Source organism: Eptesicus fuscus, chromosome 16 (genome assembly GCF_027574615.1).
Source record: "Eptesicus fuscus isolate TK198812 chromosome 16, DD_ASM_mEF_20220401, whole genome shotgun sequence".
Taxonomy (NCBI): domain Eukaryota; kingdom Metazoa; phylum Chordata; class Mammalia; order Chiroptera; family Vespertilionidae; genus Eptesicus; species Eptesicus fuscus.
In genome coordinates this window covers 35897115-35917704 of record NC_072488.1, presented here as the reverse complement: position 1 = coordinate 35917704, position 20590 = coordinate 35897115, and positions in this window count along the sequence as shown.

Sequence of the window (20590 nt, the reverse complement as noted above, 5' to 3'; positions counted from 1 at the left end):
AAACCTTCCAATGGATTCCCATCCCATGCAAAGCAAAAACCAAAGTCCTCACCTACAGCAACAAGGCCCTATGTCCGTGGTCGGCAAACTACGGCTCACGAGCCACATGCGGCTCTTTGGCCCCTTGAGTGTGGCTCTTCCACACTCAAGAGGCCTGCGCGAGTCTATTTTGAAGAAGTGGCATTAGAAGAAGTTTAATTTTAAAAAATTTGGCTCTCAAAAGAAATTTCAATCGTTGTACTGTTGATATTTGGCTCTGTTGATAAATGAGTTTGCTGACCACTGCCCTATGTGATCTGTGTGCGTGCGCATACACATCAACACACTCACACACACCAGCTCTATGACTCTCCTCTCTGACTTTTCCTCCTACCCTGTCCCCATGCCACTCTGGTTTCCTTGATCTTTAGATCCCACTCTGTCTTCCTGCCGTGAAATTCACCTTCCTGCAGACAACGAGCATCAGCTATTTCTTCCAAAACCTTTTAAAGATAGTTCATACACATAGAAGCATTTACCTGACTAGTCTTAAAAAACACACACAGCCCTAGCTGGTTTGACTCTGTGGATAGAGCATCGGTCTATGGACTGAAGGGTCCCAGGTTTGATTTCAGTCAAGGGCACATGCCTGGTTGCAGGCTTGATCCCCAGTCGGGGGCGTGCAGAAGGCAGCCCATCAATGATTCTCTCTCATCATTGATGTTTCTATCTCTCTCTCCCTCTTTCTTCCTAATATATATATTGCTATTTTGCATAGGGTGGTTAGTGAAAGCCTTGCCCGTGAAATGATATTTGAGCCCAGGCCTGAAGAAAGTGAGGGGGTGAGCCATGCATATATCTAGAGTTGCACTTTTAAAGCAGAGGGAACTTCCCTGAGGGAGGAGTGTACTCCATATAAGGAACAACAAACAAGGCAACCACGAAGCTGGACTGAGTAGGTGTATCTCAGAGATTCTGTGTCATGAGAACTTTCTTATTCTTTTTTACACCTGCATCCTGTTCTATTGTGTGTATGCACCATTGAGAAGGCTAACCCCTATTTTGTAAAACTACTGTTTGGAATTCTCTGCTATTTTTTAGATGGCCTCTTATTCTAAAAAAAATAATAATAATAATAATAACTTTGCTTTCCAGCCTGCGTTAGCCTGCTTGAATAATGAGGAAGATAAACTTAGCTGTCTGACCTTGTAGGCCAGAGACTAGATACGCCCATACTCTCAATGCCATGCAAGGTTCATTTTTTAATTGGATGGAACTGTGTTGTTTTCAAGGCCACCAGTGAGATAACCACTAAGCACACATAGGCCTGGTTCTTTAATAAAAAGGGAAGTTCTGCTTGTAGCTTTGCTTAGAATTTGAATTCATTTTCTCTGAACCCACCGTTGTGAATAAAGTGTGACTCCAAACTCTACGAGCATTGCTTGATTTATTCTGGTTCTCTGTAACACCATAGTTTAATTAGTCTCAACTGGTGGGAATTTAATAGACTTCTGGAATTTTGGTTCTAGCAGTTACCTTTGCAGTGTTGAGAACAAAATTCAACTTAGTACATTTGAAAATCTGTTTAGCTTTATTAAGTGATTCATGAATCGAGCAGCATCCCATCGAGCAATAGAAGGAGCCTCCTAGGGGTTGTACAACATGGAAGGTTTTTATACTCAAAAAGAGGGTGGGACTAAGAAGTTAAAGGAATGCATTATTTCTGGCAAGGACAACTTTCCTTAGGGCAGTGGTTCTCAACCTTTCTAATGCCGCGACCCTTTAATACAGTTCCTCATGTTGTGGTGACCCCCAACCATAAAATTATTTTTGTTGCTACTTCATAACTGTAATTTTGCTACTGTTATGAATCGTAATGTAAATATCTGTGTTTTCCGATGGTCTTAGGCTCTACAGCAGCAGTTCCCACAGGTTGAGAACCGCTAGCAGGGTCACCTAAGATCATCGGAAAACACAGATATTTACATTACGACTCATAACAGTAGCAAAATTACAGTTATGAAGTAGCAACGAAAATAATTTTATGGTTGGGGGTCACCACAACATGAGGAACTATATTAAAGGGTCGTGGCATTAGAAAGGTTGAGAACTACTTCCCTAGAAAAAGGAAGCAGAGTTTAACCTTTTGCACTCGGATATCGAGATTAAAATTACTCTTTGAATGTATCAATAATTTGAAATATAAAAAAATCCAAATAAATAAGTTTGTATGAAAAGAAACTCCAGTTTTTTATTCTACTGCCATGATTTGTAAAATCTGGGGTATTTAAAAAATTAAATCCCGAGTAGAATAAAGGAATCGAGAAAAAAAGCAAGGGAGTGCAAAGGGTTAATTTACAAACCAAAGTCAAATTAATGGTCATAAAATGTCAGAAAAAAGAGAATTTGGGTCACCAGGAAATTTTTAAGAAAGAATCCTGACAATCAAACATTTCAAAAAGTGCATACCTCCAGCTTGGCCAGTGTGGCTCAGTGATTGAGCGTTGACCTATGAACCAGGAGGTCATAGTTCAATTCCACATGCCCAGATTGCAGGCTCCATCCTCAGTGTAGGGTGTGCAGGAGGCAGCCTATCAATGATTCTCCCTCATCATTAATGTTTCTATCTTTCTTTCCCTCTCCCTTCCTCTCTGAAATCAATAAAAAATATATTTAAATAATTTTTTGAAAAGTACAGACTTCCAAAGGGTAGGGAAATGGAATGGGCAGCTGGAATTGGAACAAAAATCAGAGATTGTAGCTCTAACTCCATCATTAAGGACCCCTGTGACAAACCCCTTCTGTACTGTCAAAGGGGATTTGTCAAATATGACAAAAAGATCACAGGCAAGGTAGGTACTGCTTCCTCTGCTATTCTCTTTGCTCCATCTTCTTCCCACCTCTGTCCTTTTTTATAGCTATTTCAGGGATCTCATCAGGGCTAACATCGACAGAAAAAGGGCTCTTTTCTCCCTTGTCTCTTTCCTGATGCAGGAAACCTTTCCTACAGTTCCCTACCAGATTTCCCTTCCTAGCTCATTGGGGTCACATGACCCTTCCAAAGCCAATCACTGGCTAAATGAATGAGCCCATCTGACTAACTTCTAAGTCTTAGACCAATTATGGTTTACTCCTGGGTCATCACATGAAGGTGTGGGACCCCAAACACAGTCAGTGCAGCACCAACCAGGATAAAGGAAGTTGTTGCAGGTATGGTTTCCCCAGCCTGAGACAGAGGTTTGCATGTGGGAATCTTATGGGGAGTACTCAGCACCAGCACCTGGGAGGAGTGAAGTAAACGGGAATGGATAGAGAAGGTGAACTGCAATGCAGTCACGATAAAGGCCTTAGCTGATCTTTTGGAGACCTCTGGTGCTAGGATAGCTCAGAGTTGTCCTAAATCAGTGTGGGAGAGCTGAGCCTTTTTACTCTTGCATCAACCAGACAGTATTTGTGGGTTGCTCTTTGGAAAGGAGCATAACCATAAACAAAGTGGCTGTTTTCAGCAGAGGAGAAATCTCAGAGAGGGACTCAGCTGACAGTCGCTGCTGTTAATATTCCCAGCAGATTGGGAAATGAGTGCTTCAGTTTTGGAGGGGGTGTCTGGGGGGCAAGACATGCCATCCACTATAGGGGGAGATGATGTTGCATGCAATCCCTAGTTCAATTCAGGTCTCCTAGAAACCACATTCATGTCCCAAGAAAACATGTCAGCCTTTACCAGAACCAGCTCTGGAACCCAATTATCTCACTACTCTTCTACCTAGGAAGAAGTGACAGGAGAGCTTCCAAGTGTCAGCTACTATCCTGGTTTTTAAGAGTGAGACAGCTGGGCCCTGGCCAGGTGGCTCAGTTGGTTGAAGCTTCCTCCAATACACCAAGAAGCGGTGGGTTCCATTTGCCGTCAGGGCACATATCTAGGTTTCGAGTTTGATCCCTGGTTGGGGTGCAAATCAACATGTTTCTCTCTCACACCAATATTTCTCTCCCCCCCCCCCACACTCTTTTCTTCTCTCTCTCTCCCCCTTCCTCTCTCTAATTAAAAAAAAAAAAGAGTTAGACAGCTGGGAGATGGCTGTGTAGACTGAGTTTGGGTGGGACCCAAGCCCTCAGACTTAAGAGGCATGATGCCCACAAGAATGAAAATCCACAGAATTAGTCTTGAACAAGCCGGGAGCCTGCTAAGCCCTGGCATCTGCTGAACTTCCCAAATTACACACATTAAGCTGTTCAGTTCCACATTTTCATAGTGTGCTTCCTGCCAAGCTTCCTAGAACAGTCTACACAATAGGAAATCAAAATGAGCAGTTAGAGCAATTATGGATACGGCAGGTCAAACAAATAAGCCTTTATTTAGGACTTAAACAGACATCATCAACAAGGGTCTAATACCAAATGGAGACTTGGACAAAGAAAGGTTTTATAAAACCAAATATCTCTACCAAAGGAGGGGAGATATATTTGCATGAGGTTTTTCTCTGTCTCACTGAAAATACTAAAATAACTTTGCATCCAGACTCTCCTGATGCTGCCTCCTCCTCCCCCACCTCCTTTAGTGAACATTCCCTAGCTCTGTCACTAACCTGGCTGTAGGGCCAACTCCTAGGAAGTGTTATGCTAGGATATGAAAGTAGCCATCGCTGAAAAGAGCTGGGGGATTAACTTGTTCACTGTTATATATCTATTTAAACATCCAAGAATTAAAGCCATACACATGAATGTTTGTGTGTATATTCAGGAAGTACTATGTGTTATAGAAAGCCCAAACATTTCAGCTAAGTGAGAAATGCTAGGCAGTGAGGTGCTGGAATCTGATATTGCCACTATTGTAGGGGGGTGGCGGGGGCCAGATATGGTAGAACTTTATACATAATTTTGTAATTTTATACATAGACATACATAATTTTAACAAGAAAAACTGTTTACAAGAGATTGTATTCCTCATTCTACAAGTAGAGTCCTCACGTCTTGTGAATACTTGTTATTCTGTGGAAAGGGAAATGCAGATCCCTCCCTGGGCTGACACAGGCCATCCCTCCACATACAGGTCCATGCTCCGCTCTGCAATTCCGAAGTCCAGAAAGCTCTGAAAACAACGTTTTCTCGTAAGGTGGCCCTAAACATTTTCTCGTAAGGTGGCAGCAAAATCTGACTGGAACCTACGAAAGGGTATAGTTTTCACAGAGCCCATATTTCACTACAAATATGTTAACGCAATCAAAGGTCCTGCCCCAGGCATATTGGTATATCTGAATGAAGATAGCGATTTTGGGGAATTATCAGCATTTAGATGGTAACTGAAGCTATGGGAATGGTTGAAATGGTCCAGGGAATGAAAAGAGACTGAGAGGAGAAGAGGGACTAGGACGGAGCTCCTGAGGACCAATTAGTCGGTGGACCCGAGGGAGGATGCAGCAAAAAGAGCCAGGAAGAAGTGAGAGAGGAAGAAACCAGGTGTGGAGACGCAGAGCCCCGAGAAGAGAACCCTGGGCACGGAGGAGTGGTTATCCGAGTTGTCGACTCGGAGGTCGGCACTGAACCGGAGGTAGCTAGGATTTGCAGCCTCAGTAGTAGTGTCCCCTAGAAGACTGAGACCATGTCTAAATTCTTTTACCTTTTTAACAGCGCTGAGCTGTGCTTTGGTCATTGTAGGTGCCAAATAAAGACTTGCTAATTAATGTGTCAGTTAAAGCCACGCATCAGAGGCAAACCTGCTTTTGTGAGGCCTCATTTGGGATGAAAGACTGGGGAGATAGCAGAAAGAGCAGAGAGAAAGAACACAAAAATGACGAAGAAGCATTTTTACTGTTTGCTCACTGGCATGAACGGTGGGGAAGGAGGACATTTCACTCCTTACCACGTGGGAGAACGGTAGGGCTGGGTAATGAGAAAGAGTAGAATTGAGGTGAAAAGGGTTAAGAACCAAGGTGGAGAAAGTAGATTAATCAAATAAACATTTTGTTCTTAAACTATGACTCGGGGCAGTTTATAGAACCTTACAAATAATCAAATCAAATAATATTTCACAAATGATAAAATAAACAGGCAGAGAGGCTGAGAGACTCTCATACAGTAACAGATAGTTTCTGGCAAAAGCCTGGACTCAAAACGTTTATAATGGAATAGCGTCCAATGCTAATGCCTGACTGTCCCTCTACACTTCTTACCAGTAAAATCTGGTTAAAATGAACATCTAGGCAGCTGTGGTCACCTGAATGAAATCCAAGGCACGGGGGCCGAAGCACTCTCAATGGGCAACAGGTAACGTGATGGAATCAGGGGTCAAATGGGGGGTTTCTCTCATCCATCTCCTCTGAAAACCCCTGGGAGGGAAGAGTCAAACATGGCTTCAGAAATTCACCCTGGAAAATCATTTTTAAAATGTAGTAGAGGTGGAAAGAGTGTATTCTCTTTTCCAAATGGTATTTATTATTTTATAATCAGAAAACATACATTTTAAGCCCTAGCTGGTTTGGTTCAGTGGATAGAGTATCGGCCTGCAGACTCGATTCTGGTCAAGGACACATGCCTGGATTGCAGGCTTGATCCCAGGGAAGGGGGGAATGGTGCAGGAGATAGCCAATCAATGATTCTCTCTCATTGTTGATGTTTCTATCTCTCTCTCCCTTTCCCTTCCTCTCTGAAATCAATTATATATATAATTTTTTTAAAAGAAAACATACATTTTAAAGTGCGTTTTAATAAAAGGGTGGGCAGATGAGGAGAGTTAAAGTGAACCAGGCTTTTTGCCAGTGACCAGCAACCACTTAGTTTGGGGTTGGTTTAAAGGTGAACTTCCATGCAAGGCAGCAACTTGCCTAGGGAAGACAATGCATGCATTTTTCTTGACTTGAGGATTTGGGAGATCAGTTAAAGGAAGGAAAAGAGAGAGAAAATGGACCCTGGAGAATGGGTAAAGCCATGTGACTTTGGGGGAACCATTTTCCCCAGAAAGGGGGAAGCTTTAACCTCTACAGCAGGCATCCTCAAACTACGGCCCGAGGGCCACATGTGGGTGTTTTTGCTCTTTTGTTTTTTTACTTCAAAATAAGATATGTGCAGTGTGCATAGAAATTAGTTCATAGTTTTTTTTAAACTATAGTCCAGCCCTCCAACGGTCTGAGGGACAGTGAACTGGCCCCCTGTTTAAAAAGTTTGAGGACCCCTGCTCTACAGTGTGGAACAGAACATTCCAAATCAGCTGGAAAGTCCTTGATAGCTTCTCAGGTGAAATTAATGAAAACCTTCCCCTGTCCCAGAGGTTAAATCCTGCTGTTCACGAATAACCTTCAAGTTGGAGTCCAGCTGAATCTCCAGATGAATGAGTCTCTGGAGGACTTGACAATTTGGTCTGAAAAGATGTACTATGTCGAAAGTGCCAGTTGCCCCTGCAATGGAAATGGTTGCTTTTTGCCTCAGAGATCCCAGGCCAGCCCTAGCTGGTTTGGCTCAGTGGATAGAGCGTCGGCCTGCGGACTCAAGGGTCCCAGGTTCGATTTCGGTCAAGGGCATGTACCTTGGTTGCCGGCACATCCTCAGCAGGGGGTGGGCAGGAGGCAGCTGATCGATGTTTCTCTCTCATTGATGTTTCTAACTCTCTATCCCTCTCCCCTCCTCTCTGTAAAAAATCAATAAAATATATTTTTTAAAAAGAGATCGTAGGCCAGAAGTAAGGAAGAGCCACAGGCAATTCTGCTGGCCACTTGGACTCATACCCCTAGTTTTTATTGTTTTTATTTTTTAAATATATTTAATTGATTTTTTACAGAGAGGAAAGGAGAGGGATAGTTAGAAACATCGATGAGAGAGAAACATCGATCAGCTGCCTCCTGCACACTCCCCACTGGGGATGTGTCCGCAACCAAGGTACATGCCCTTGACCAGAATCGAACCTGGGACCTTTGAGTCCGCAGGCCGACACTCTATCCACTGAGCCAAACCCGTTAGGGCAATACCCCTAGTTTTTAACCAAAAGCATTCTATCCCTCAGACCCACCCTGGAAGAACACATCTCTAGGATACACAGCATGGAGTCCTATGCTCAACATCAGAAAAGCCAGCTTTGTTCTGGGAAGTATCGATGGGGTCAGTCTCCCTGCAATGTCAATAAGCTCGTATCACTGACACGGAATAAGAGAGTTACGATAGCAGAAAAGCTGTGCCTCCCTTGCTCTCTTGCTACTTACTGTGCGAGGTTTCTTAGTGCAGGAACTGAGCCTAGACCTGGCTTGGCCACATACAGCTGGGAGGCATTCCAAGAAAAAGGGAGCCATTGTCCCCAGCAGGATGCACACTTTGCCGGCATGTCTCTCCATCAGCCCAACACAGGTTGGCTTCTCTGCCTGTGGATCAACTAAGTCCTTCTCAACAAATGTCCAAGGTCTTTGTGTTTTAAAAGATGCCCAAGAACGGATGTGGTTGAGGTAGATAATAGTTACCTAAGGGTTATTTTACCCAGTCTAATTTGGTAAGTGTCAACCCAGTAGGCTGACATGAAAGAAATGATAGCACGTGCTACTGCAAAGCCACGGTAAGACCCTGGACCCTGACCCCCCAGAGCTTATCCTCTAACAGTCGGGGCCGGAGGCGTGTCGGCTATGGGCTCTGCCACACCAATTGTCTCCTATAGAGGGGAACCTGCCTAGAGCTCCCTGCTCAGAGCTGTTCCATGTCCAGGACTGGCCACTGATTGGGCCAGGACCAAGGACTAGCCTAAGGGTCACCCCCCTCTCCCCCATAGGCTAGGGGGTGCTCCATGCTCTGGGAGGCTGACCTATAGTTACTACCTTCAGAGGTTTCCTTGTCCTCTGGCTTATAGTGGGGTTCAGCCAAGTAGGGATTCCTAGCCAGAGATCAGGAGGAAGGAGGCAAGTGATATTGAGATATTCACATCTCCACTGAAGGCTACATTCTTATAAGGCGTCCCTCTCCATATCACCCCTCCACCTCCTGATTCTCTTACTCCTTCTGGCCTAGACCTGGTAATGACTCCCAACCCAAAGCAACACCAACCCTTTGTGGTTTCCCCACCAACCTTTGTAAACAATCCCTTTATTAACAGTCCTCAAAGCACCCAGTGTGAATGTACCATCTGTTCCCTGCTGAGACCCTGACTGATAGAGGTTACAGAGCTCAAGTGTGCACTCTTTGCTATCTGGTTTTCTCTCTGTACTAGTACATTCTGCTCAACTCTATCAGCGAACACTCATTGCTTCACAGAGACAAGTTGGTCAGGAGGACATTTGCTCAAACTGGCGTAAGGTGAGGCGAGGTGGGGTGGCAGAAGGGAGGCAAGGAGTGCCCTGCCTCAGTGCCACCAAATACATCGCACGAACACTGAGAAAGACAACCTGGTAACCACCGTCCCCGCATGAAGTCTGGGTCCGACCTTCCCTTGGGCAGGAAAGTTTTCCTTTTCAGATCAAATTAGTCTCTTTGGGTAAAAATGCTTTGTTTTGAGTTACATTTTATTGCACAACCACAAAACAATAATCAAAAAGGTTCTCTTGGTGAGAAGGTCATTGCTCTGCTCTAACCACGCTGTTCATTTACCCAAATTAATGCAGCTAAAGGAGGGAAAGGATGAAATCTTCTATGTCATTTTTGCCTTTTAAATATTGCTAAGCTCTCAAAAAGCAAAGGTTACTGAGCATATCAAGCTATATTCCTCGTTCAGCCTTTAGTGTGAGATGAGGGAGAGTGGTTAGGCTTTAAGCAGTAGGGCTATTTTTATGACAATTTACCCTCTCTGAACTCACTAATGGGGAAAATTACATTGCAGATGTTCTAAAAAAGAGACTAAAAGGAACTCAAATGATCCAAAGCTGTCTCTCACCTCTAAGAAAAATATTCTCTCTCGACTCTTTGGTGCATATTATCTTGTCTTCTTGGGATCTGGCTTTTAAAGCAGGCTCCCCCCGGGGCAGATTCAACAGCAGTCTATGATAGAAATGCCTTATTTCCTACCTAAGACTCAAATGGAAAAACACAGGATCTGAATTTATTTGTTTCCTACACTGCTCCATCCCTTTAAAAAAGGATATACTGGTTTCTTTAGTCTTCAGTCTTTTGCCAATAGGCATGTAAAAGAAAGAATCATGCGGTAATTATTAATTTTGCATGGGACCAACGCTGGCCTCAGCTTTCATTTGAGATGCAGTTACATGAAAAACAGACTGCGTTAATTTCATCCCCTCTGGGGTTGCTTGGCAACAAGGCCTTGTTCCAGATCATCTCTTCTCCTTGGCCCAGAGTGATCTCTTTGGGGTATTGCTCATGCTAAGGCAATCATCACACTGTTGCTATAGCTTCTGAATGTGTCCCTGTGGTCCTGCTGGCACAGGAGGTTGGTGGCTTTGCTCCAGTCATACTTTCTGGGGTCTATCTAAGTCCTGAGCTTGTCATCACAGAGAATGAACTATGATTGGGGAATTTGAAACCTGAACCATGGAGGTTAGACAAGAAAGAGAGAGCATAAGCAATGTCTGAGGTGATGCCGAAGGGCAGTGGGACTGAGATGAGATAAATACTGATGTCCCTTTAAAAAAGAAAAAAAACCTAACTATGTTCTGATTTGGAAATTTTTCTAAGCTATATTGCTAAATGATAAATGCAAGGTCCAGAACAGTATAGGATGCTAGCTTTTAGGGTGGTGGAGAGGAGAGGGGGAGGTATGAAAATATTGTGTTTATGTTTGCATAAGGAAAAATACAGGTGGCCACCCATGAGTGTTTGTGAGGAGTGAGAGAGATGGAGTAGGAAGAGCAGAGGTGAGAACAAGATTTTCACCTGTGGACCTCTTTATATTATTTTATGTTATAAACTAAAAGAATGTGTTACCTAGTAAAAGAAAAAATAAATTTTAAAAAGAAACATTAAACAAGTTAATTTTTGGCAGTGTTGAGAAAGCTGGGGAAGAGTATATGGGAATTTACTGAACTATTTTTATAGTGAGTCTGAAATGATTTCAAAATTAAAGTTAAAAGAAATGTTTACAATATTAGCAATCCCAACAAATTTTTCAGGCTTTCCTTCCATTTTAACAGCATGCTTGCTACCTTTACTGAAGGAAGTCCGTCTGCACATTTTGAACATTCTGAGTGAGTTGGTAGGAGATGGGGCATCTTTGAGCATTTTGAGCTGCAGGGAAAAGCCCTCAGCTGGGACCACTGGCCTCAATCAGAGTGTTGTAAATGGCTTCAGCTGCAGTCCCTAGAGATCTGGGGAGAAATAAGTGGCAGCCTCCTTCGGGACTAGCCTCTCCGAGTATGGAACTCCCATAATGAGAGCATCATTCTTCAATGCATATAAGCCCTCAGTGGTGTCTTCCTGGCTTTCCTTGGAAACCTTCAGTGTTTTCTCTCATCTCTGCAGCAGCAGCCATCTCTTCATCTTCTGGATCACTTTATTTGTATTTCTCTATGGGACTAAGCTCCTTGAGGGTAAGTACAATGGTTGAGTCATAGACATACACAGCTTCCTAGCATAGCACAGACATACCTTCTTCTTAAGTTTGTTTTATTTTATTATTGATTTTTAGAGAGAGAGAGGGAAGGAGAGAGAGAAACATCTATGCATGCCCCCTATCAGGGGTCCAGCCCACAACCCAGGCATGCGCTGGGGATTGCACTAACAACCTCTTGGTGTACAGACAACATCCAACCAACTGAGCCACACCATCCAGGGCTTAAGTTGTTATTTTAAAATAATTATAGATTCACATAAAGATGCAAAAAATATATAGAGAAGCTATGAATGCTTATACTTTAAAAGAAGAAAAATCTTAAATCAATAACCTAACTTTTTACCTGAAGTAACTAGAAAAAGAAGAGCAAACTAAATCCAAAGCAAGTAGAAGAAAGGAGAGGGGAAAAATTAGAAAGGAAATAAATAAAGTAGACAATAGAAAAAAACAATAGATAAAATTAATAAAACCAAAAGTTGGTTCTTTAAAAAGATCTACAAAATTGACAAGCATTCAGCTACCAGGGGTGGGGAACGGACCTAAGCCGGCAGTCGGACATCCTTAGCACTGCGCGGAGGCGGGAGAGGCTCCCACCACTGCCACTGTGCTCACCAGCTGTGAGCCCAGCTCAAGGCTTCTGGCTGAGCGGAGCTCCCCCTGTGGGAGTGCACTGACCACCAGATGCTCCTGCATTGAGCATCTGCCCCCTGGTGGTCAGTGCATGTCATAGTGACCAGTTGTTCTGGTGTTCAGTCAATTTGCATATTAGCCTTTTATTATACACTAGAGGCCCAGTGCATGATTGAATCATGCACATGTAGGGTCCCCTACACGCTTTCACTTTCGATCACGAGGGAGCTGGGTGCCTGTCCGCTGGTGCACCAGGCCTTTCAGAAGCCTCTGCCCCACCAGAGGCTTCTAAAAGGCCTGGTGCACCAGCGGACAGCCACCCAGCTCCCTTGCTTTTGATGGTCCGCAGTGGGACGTGAGCTCGCTGCCCCAGAGGCCCCTTCTGTGCCACAGCACAGCCATGGCGCAGACGCTGAGCTCGAGCCGCCACTGGCGACGCGAGCTCAGCGTCCCGCCAGCCCAATCAGCCACCCCGGCCACCCCGAGTCCCGCCCCCCCGCGCCTCCTGGCCAATCGTGGGCATAGCGAAGGTATGGTCAATTTGCATATTTGTCCATTATTAAGTAGGACTAGAGTCCCAATGCACAAAATTCATGCAAGGGGCTCAGCCCTCGCAGCCCTGGCTTCATCATTAAGGTCATCTGGATGGTCGTCAGGACTGTCATTCTGCTGTTTAGTCTAATTAGCATATTAGCTCTTTATTATATAGGAGGATAAATTTTTATTTTTAGAACAGCTTGAGATTAACAGAATTACTGTGAAGATAGTACAGAGAGTGCTCATAGCACACCATAACCTGTTTCCGCTGTCATTAGCATTTCACATTAGTATGCTACATTTGACACAATCAACGTACCAATTTTGATACATTTGTATTAATTAAAGTCCATAACTTGAGATTTCCTGTTTTTACTTGCTGTTCCTTTTCTGTATCAGGACTTCATCTAAGATACCCTATTATGTTTATAGTTGTATCTCCTTAGGCTCCTCTTGACTGCAGATGACCCTTGAGAATTTTGAGGAGTCCTGGTCTGATATTTTATAGCAGGTCTTTCAATTGTGATTTCTCTGTGTTTTCCTCATGGTTATACTGGGGTAATGCGTTTTGAGGAGGAAAATCAGAGAGGTGGAGTCCCATCCTCCTCACATCAAAGGAACATACTATCAATATGACATTATTGCTGATGTCACCCTTGATCAGGGTGAAACAGTGTTGTCAGACTTCTCTACTATAAAGTTACTCCTTTTTTATTTTTTGCTCTTTCCATACTGTGCTCATAGCCCACATTTAAGGAGTAGGAATTATGTTTCACCCTCTTAAGAGCAGAATGTCTACATCAATTATTTGCAATTCTTCTGCATGGGAGGTATATCTAAAATCCCCAACTTATTTATTTATTTATTCAATCATTTATTTATATCAGTATAGATTCATGAATATTTATTTTATACTTAGGGTAACAATACAATACTACTTTATTCATTTTATTGCTCAAATTATTCCAGCTTTAGCCATTAGGAGCTCTTCATTTGGCTCTTATATCCCTTTGACATATGACCATCATTGTGGGTGTTTTTGAATTTTTTATTTCTATTTTTGCATTTGTTCACTTACTGTCACTAGAAAATGCTCTAGGCTCAAACTGTATCTTTTCCATTCTATTCCCCGAATCAGCTTTTTCTCCATGAATCCCTGGCTCCTTTTACTGGAGAATGGTATAGAAACCAAGAGCTGGGCTCTAGGTGTGTTTATGGCTACTCGGGTCTCATTTCTTTTAGGCCCTCCCAGTTGACAGAGAAAACAAATATAGGTGTATGTGCTAACCCATACACGTGCGCGCGCGCACACACACACACACACACACACACACATTTCTATCTTGTACCTAAAGTAACCACTTGTACCTATATTAAGGTAAACATAAGTTCATCGTGATATTTCCAACTCTAACCAATTACAACATGGGTAATTCTAGCATCTTCCCTTTGCTTAGCCGTAACTTCCCACTCCAACAACAACCTGGCTCCCATCACCCATAATTCATTTATTTAATTCTTCAATTCTGGTAAAGTACATGTGTAGTGGTTTCAGAATTGCTAACCCATATCCCCATGGGAAATGGTACTTATATACAATTCCATTTAGTGTCACAGACTCCTCTCATTTCCAAAATCACATAGGTCAGTACCTTATTTCTCTACCCCTTTTAGTGAATTTGGGATCCATATATATAAAAGCCTAAGTGACTGTTTGACCGGTAGCTATGATGCACAATGACCACCAGGGGGCAAATGCTCAACAACAGGCATGGAAATATGAAACAGACTGATGAATCTCAGAAGGAAGGGGGTAGGGGGAGGGAGGGAAGAGATTAACTGAAGATCTTATATGCATACTAGAGGCCCAGTGCATGGATTCATGCACTGGTGGGGTTCCTTGGCCTGGCCTGAGGGGATCAGGCCAAAACCCGCAGTCTGATCCCCCAAGGTGCCCCAGATTGCAAGAGGGCACAGGCCAGGCCGAGGGACCCCACCGGTAAATAAATCCGTGCACCGGGCCTCTAGTATATTTATATTTTTTGGTGATGTTCTGTATTCCATCATGGGATCTCTAAATTCCTAAATGATTTTTTAAAATTTGTATACATCAAAGATTTACTCTTTTTGAAGCAAAGCATATCTATGAGTTTTGAAAAAAATACTGTCTTGGATTCACCATTACAGCATCATACAGAATAATTTCACTGCCCTAAAAAAAAACCCATTTCACTTTTTCTTTTTTTTTTTAATATATTTTATTGATTTTTTACAGAGAGGAAGGGAGAGGGAGAGAGGGTTAGAAACACTGATGAGAGAGAAACATCGATCAGCTGCCTCCTGCACACCTCCTACTTGGGGTGTGCCCGCAACCAAGATACATGCCCTTGACCAGAATCGAACCTGGGACCCTTGAGTCCGCAGGCCGATGCTCTATCCACTGAGCCAAACTGGTTAGGGCCCATTTCACTTTTTTCAAGCCTCCCCCACCCTGAACCCCTGGAAACCACTGATCTGTTTACCATCTCTATAATTTTGCCTTATCCTGAATGTCTTAGTAATTGGACTCATACAGCCTGTTGGGATTTTTTTCAGTAGTATGCATTTTAGATTCATCAATGTCTTGAAGAGCTTGTTTCTTTTTTATCGCTGTATAATATCCCACTGTATGGATAATGTATCAATTTTAGTCATTCACCTATTGAAGGACATGTCGATTGCTTCCAGTTTTGGGCAGTTATGAATCAAACTGTTATGAACATTCACATGGAGGTTTTTGTGTGGCCATAGGTTTTAAAGCAGTTGGGACACGAGGTTTTAAATCAGGAGCATGATTGATGCATCATATGGTAAGACTATGTTTAGTTTTGTAACAAACTGCTAAACTGTTTTTCCAAAGTGGTTCTACCACTTTGGATTTCCAACAGCAGTGAAGAAGAGTTCTCGTTGCTCCTCACCATCTCCCGCAGTTGGTATTCAGTTTTAAAGCCCATTCTAATAGGCATGTAGTGGTATCACATTGTTGTTGTAATTTGAAATTTCTTATTGACAAATGGTGTTAAGCATCTTTTCATATACTTATTGACCTTTTGTAGATCTTCTTTGGAGAGGTATCTGTTCAGTTCCTTGTTAATTTTTTAAAATATATTTTTATTGATGTCAGAGAGGAAGGGAGAGATAGAAACATCAACAATGAGAGAGAATCATTGATCGGCTGCCTCCTGCACGTCCCCCACTGGAGATCGAGCCCGCATCCCAGGCATGTGCTCTTGATCAGAACCGAATCTGGGACCCTTCAGTCCACAGGCCTATGCTCTATCCACTGATCCAAACCAGGTATGTGCCTTTGTTAATTTTTTAACTGCAATGTTTTCCCATTGTTGAGTTCTAGAATTTTTTAAATATATTTTATATACGAGTCCTGCATCAGGTATATGTTTTGCAAATATTTTCTCCAAGTCTTTGTCTTGTCTTTTCATTGTTTTAAGTGTCTTTTGCAAAGAAGACATTTTTAATTTTAATAAAGTCAGCCATTACTTTTTCTTTCCTGGATCTACTACTGTTGTTATATTTAAAAATTCATAGCTCGATGCAAAGTTAAACGAATTTTCTCCTGTATCTTATGGTTTTACATTTTATATTTAAGTCTATGATCCATTTTTAGTTACTTTTTATAGAAGGTGTAAGGTCTGTATCTAGGTTCATTTCTTTGTATATGGTTATCCATCACCATTTGTTCAATCACTATTTATTAAAAAGACTTGAGGCCTGGTGCACGAAATTCGTGCACGGGGGAGGGGGGTGTCCCTCAGCCCAGCCTGCACCCTCTCCAATCTGGGACAAGCTGGAGAGGGTGCAGGCTGGGCTGAGGGGCACCCCCCTCCCCATTTGGATCGGGCCTAAACGGGCAGTCAGACATCCCTCTGACAATCCAGGACTGCTGGCTCCCAACTGCTTGCCTGCCTGCCTTCCTGATTGCCCCTAACTGCTTCTGCCTGCCAGCCTGATCACCCCCTAACCACACCCCTGCCAGTCTGATTGAGCCTAACTGCTCCCTTGCCAGCCTGATTGCCCCTAACTGCCCTCCCCTGAAGGCCTGGTCACCCCTAACTGCCCTCCCCTGCAGGACTGGGTCCCCCCGCAACTGCCCTTCCCTTCAGGCCCAATCACCCCCAACTTCCCTCCTCTGCCAGCCTGGTCACCCCTAACTGCCCTCCCCTGTAGGCTTGATCACCCCCAACTGCCTTCCCTTGCAGGCCTGGTCCCTCCCAACTGCCCTCCCCTGCTGGCCATCTTGTGGTGGCCATCTTGTGTCCACATGGGGGCAGCCACCTTTGACCACATGGGGGCAGCCATCTGTGTGTTGGAGTAATGGTCAATTTGCATATTACTATTTTATTAGATAGGAGGAGGATAGAGGCCTGGTGTACAGGTGGGGGTTCCCTTGGGGTGTGGGACAGCCTAGGCGAGGGGCCTGTGGTGGTTTGCAGGCCGGCCACACACCCCGGTGACCCAAGCAGAGGCCCTGGTATCTGGGATTTATTTACCTTCTATAATTGAAACTTTGTAGCCTTGAGCAGAGGCCAGGGCAGGCCAGGACTGTGGGAAGCTTGGCTTCCTCCATCGCCAGGGGCAACTCAAGCCTCCTGCTCTCTCCAGCTCCGTGGCTGCCACCATCTTTTTTGGGATTTATTTATCTTCTTTAATTGAAACTTTGTAGCCTTGAGCGGAGGCCAGGGCCGACCAGAGCGGGTGGGAAGCTTGGCTTCCTCCATTGCCGGGGAAACCCAAGCCTCCTGCTCGCTCCGTGGCCACAGCCATCTTGGTTGGGTTAGTTTGCATACTCACTCCTGATTGGCTGGTGGGTGTGGCTTGTGGGCATAGTGGAGGTATGGTCAATTTGCATGTTTCTCTTTTATTAGTGTAGATAAGACTAACCTTTCTCCATTGAATTACCTTTGCCCTTTGCCAAAGATAAGTTGGTTATATTTGTTTGGGTCTATTTATGGGTTTTGTATTCTATTTCATTGATCTATGTGTCTATTCTTTCACTAATGCCATGTTATCTTGATTATGGAAACCTTATAATACGTCTTGAAATTAGGTAATGTGAATCTTCCAACTTTGTTCTTTTTCTTCAGTATTGTGTTGGCTATTCAAGGTCCTTTGCCTTTACATATACACTTTTTTTTCTAAACTTTAGAATCAGTTTGTTATTTACAAAATAGCTTGCTGATATTTTTATTTTGATTATATTGAATCTATAGGTAAAGTTGGAAAGAACTGACATCTTAACAATATTTAGTCTTCCAATCCATGAACATAGAATATATCTTCACTTATTTAGATCTTGTTTGATTCCTTTTCATCGGTGTTTTTTAATCTTTCCCACATAGATCCTGCACGTATTTTGTTAACCTTATTTATTGGGTGCTATTGTAAATGGAATTGCTTTTTGAAATTTCAAATTCCAATAGTTCATCGCTGGTATATAGGAAAGTAATTGACTTTTACATATTAACTTTGTTATCCTATGACTTTGCTTTCCTTACTAATTAGTTTCAGGAAGGTTTTTTGTTGGTTGTTTGGGATTTTCATGTCATCTGTGAATAAAGTTCTAGTTCTTCCTTTCTAATCTACATGTGTTTTATTTCCTTTTCTTGTCATAATTCACTAGCTAGGAATTTCAGTACAATGTTCAAATAGAAGTAGTGACAGAGACACCCTTGCCTTGTTCTTAATCATAGAGGGAAAGCATTAAGGTTCCCACTATTAAGTATGATGTTAGCTGTAGGTCTTTTGTAGGTGCTCTTTGAGGAACTTCCCCTCTACTCCCAGTCTTCTGAGTTATCATGAATGTCTTTGACATTTTAATTAACTGTAGTGTATATGCAGTTGTGAGAAAGAATACAAAGAGATCCATGTATGGTTTACCCAGTTCCCCCAATGCTAACAGCTTGAAAAACAATATTATAATCAGAATATTGACATTAATACAATCCACCAAATTGATTCAGATTTCTCTAGTTTAATTTACACTTATTTGTATGTGTTTATACAATTTAATCACATGATTAGATATATCCACCACCACAGTCAAAATACAGAACAGCCCTAGCCGGTTTGGCTCAGTGGCTCTCTAGGCCTGTGGACTGAAGGGTCCTGGGTTCAATTCCGGTCAAGGGCACAGGCCTGGGTTGTGGGCTCCATCCCCAGTGTGGGGCGTGCAGAAGGCAGCCAATCAATGATTCTCCCTCATCATTAATGTTTTATCTCTTTCTCCCTCTCCCTTCCTCTCTCAAATCAATAAAAATATGTAAGAAATATATATATATATTTTTAAATACAGAACAGTTATATAAGTAGGAGGATCTCTTTTATGGACTTTTATAACCACATCCATCTCTCTCCTGCCCCTTCTTCCTTCATCCCTAGTCCCTGGTATCCACTAATCTGTTCTCCATTTCTACAATTTTGTTATTTTATGAATATTATATAAATTGAATCATACAGTGTGTATCCTTTGGATGGACTGGAGCTTTTTGGATTCAGATCATTTGAGCTCCATCCAAGCTGTTCTGTGTAACAATAGTTCATTCCTGCCCAGATGGTGTGGCTCAGTGGTTGAGTATCGACCAGCTGGTCATGGTTCGATTCCCCATCAGGATACCTGCCTGGATTGTGGGCTCGATCCCCAGTGGGAGGTGGGGTGCAGGAGGCAGCCAATCAATAATTCTCTCTCATCATTGATGTTTCCATCTCTCTCCCTCTCTCCCTTCCTTTCTGAAAACAATTTTTTAAAAAGTTCATTCCTTTTTATTGTTGCATAATATTCTAGAGTACAGATGTACCAAAGTTTGTTTAACCATTCACCTGTCAAAGGACATCTGGGTTATTTCTGCTTTTTGGCTATTATGAATAAAACTGCTATAAACATTCATGTACAAGTTTTTTTAATATAGGTTTTTATTACTCTATGGTAAATATCCAAGTTGCACAATTGCTGGATCATGTGATAAGTGAGTGTTTAGGTAAGAAACTACCAAACTGTTTTCCAGAGTGGCTATACCAGTTTGCATTCTCACCAGTAATGTAAGAGTGATTCAGTTTCCTGCGTCCTTGTCAGCATTTGGTGTTATCCCTAATTTGGTTTTAGCCAATCTGATAGATGTGTGCATACTTTCTTTTGGAAAGCCATAAATACCTTGTATGCCTGGCTCCAAGTCAGGTGCTTTGAGTGCAGAGGAACCTGGCTCCTGCATGCATGAGACTGAAGAGGCAAGACCAGATCATGAGAGGAAGCCCGTTCCTCCAGAGTCATCATTGTAAACCCTATGGACTGACCAGCAATAACAAGATAAACTCTCAGCCCCTATCAGGAACATGTGTCAGGGAAATCTCTGTGGCACCCAGGGGGTGAAAAACAAAACAAAAACCAACAACTCTGTGGAAGAGATAGGAAGGAAATCATGGTCTGGATCCAGCAGAGGCTCAAAGTCAACTGTTTGAAACTCCAGGTAATAGAAATGGCATTTACTCTCTGGGTCTCCAAAAATGGGTTCAGATTCTGCCTACGTTTTGCAAAGAAATAGGACAAAGCTAACAAAGCCTCCCCGCTCCCCCTTTGGCAAAATGGGATTGATTTTCAACCTGAGAAAGTACCCTACTCTTTTCTAGTTGGTTCTCTTAAAGTAGATTCCTAGATTATTATCCAAGTTTGGTTCTCTCACTTTTCTCAATTTCTGTTGCATCCAGCCCAGGGAATTTTTAAGTCCTATTCACTGACAGTTGTGAATATAGATAAAACCCATTCACTGACAGTTGTGAATATAGATAAAACCATGCTATTATAGAGTTCAATTGGATCTCAGTGATCTAAGGAGGAGGGCCCTTGATGTATTAAAAATATTTGGTTTTAAAAAAAAAATAACTCTTTAGACAAAAGTCAGTTTTGTCTGGAGTGACAGAACATTGTGTTCC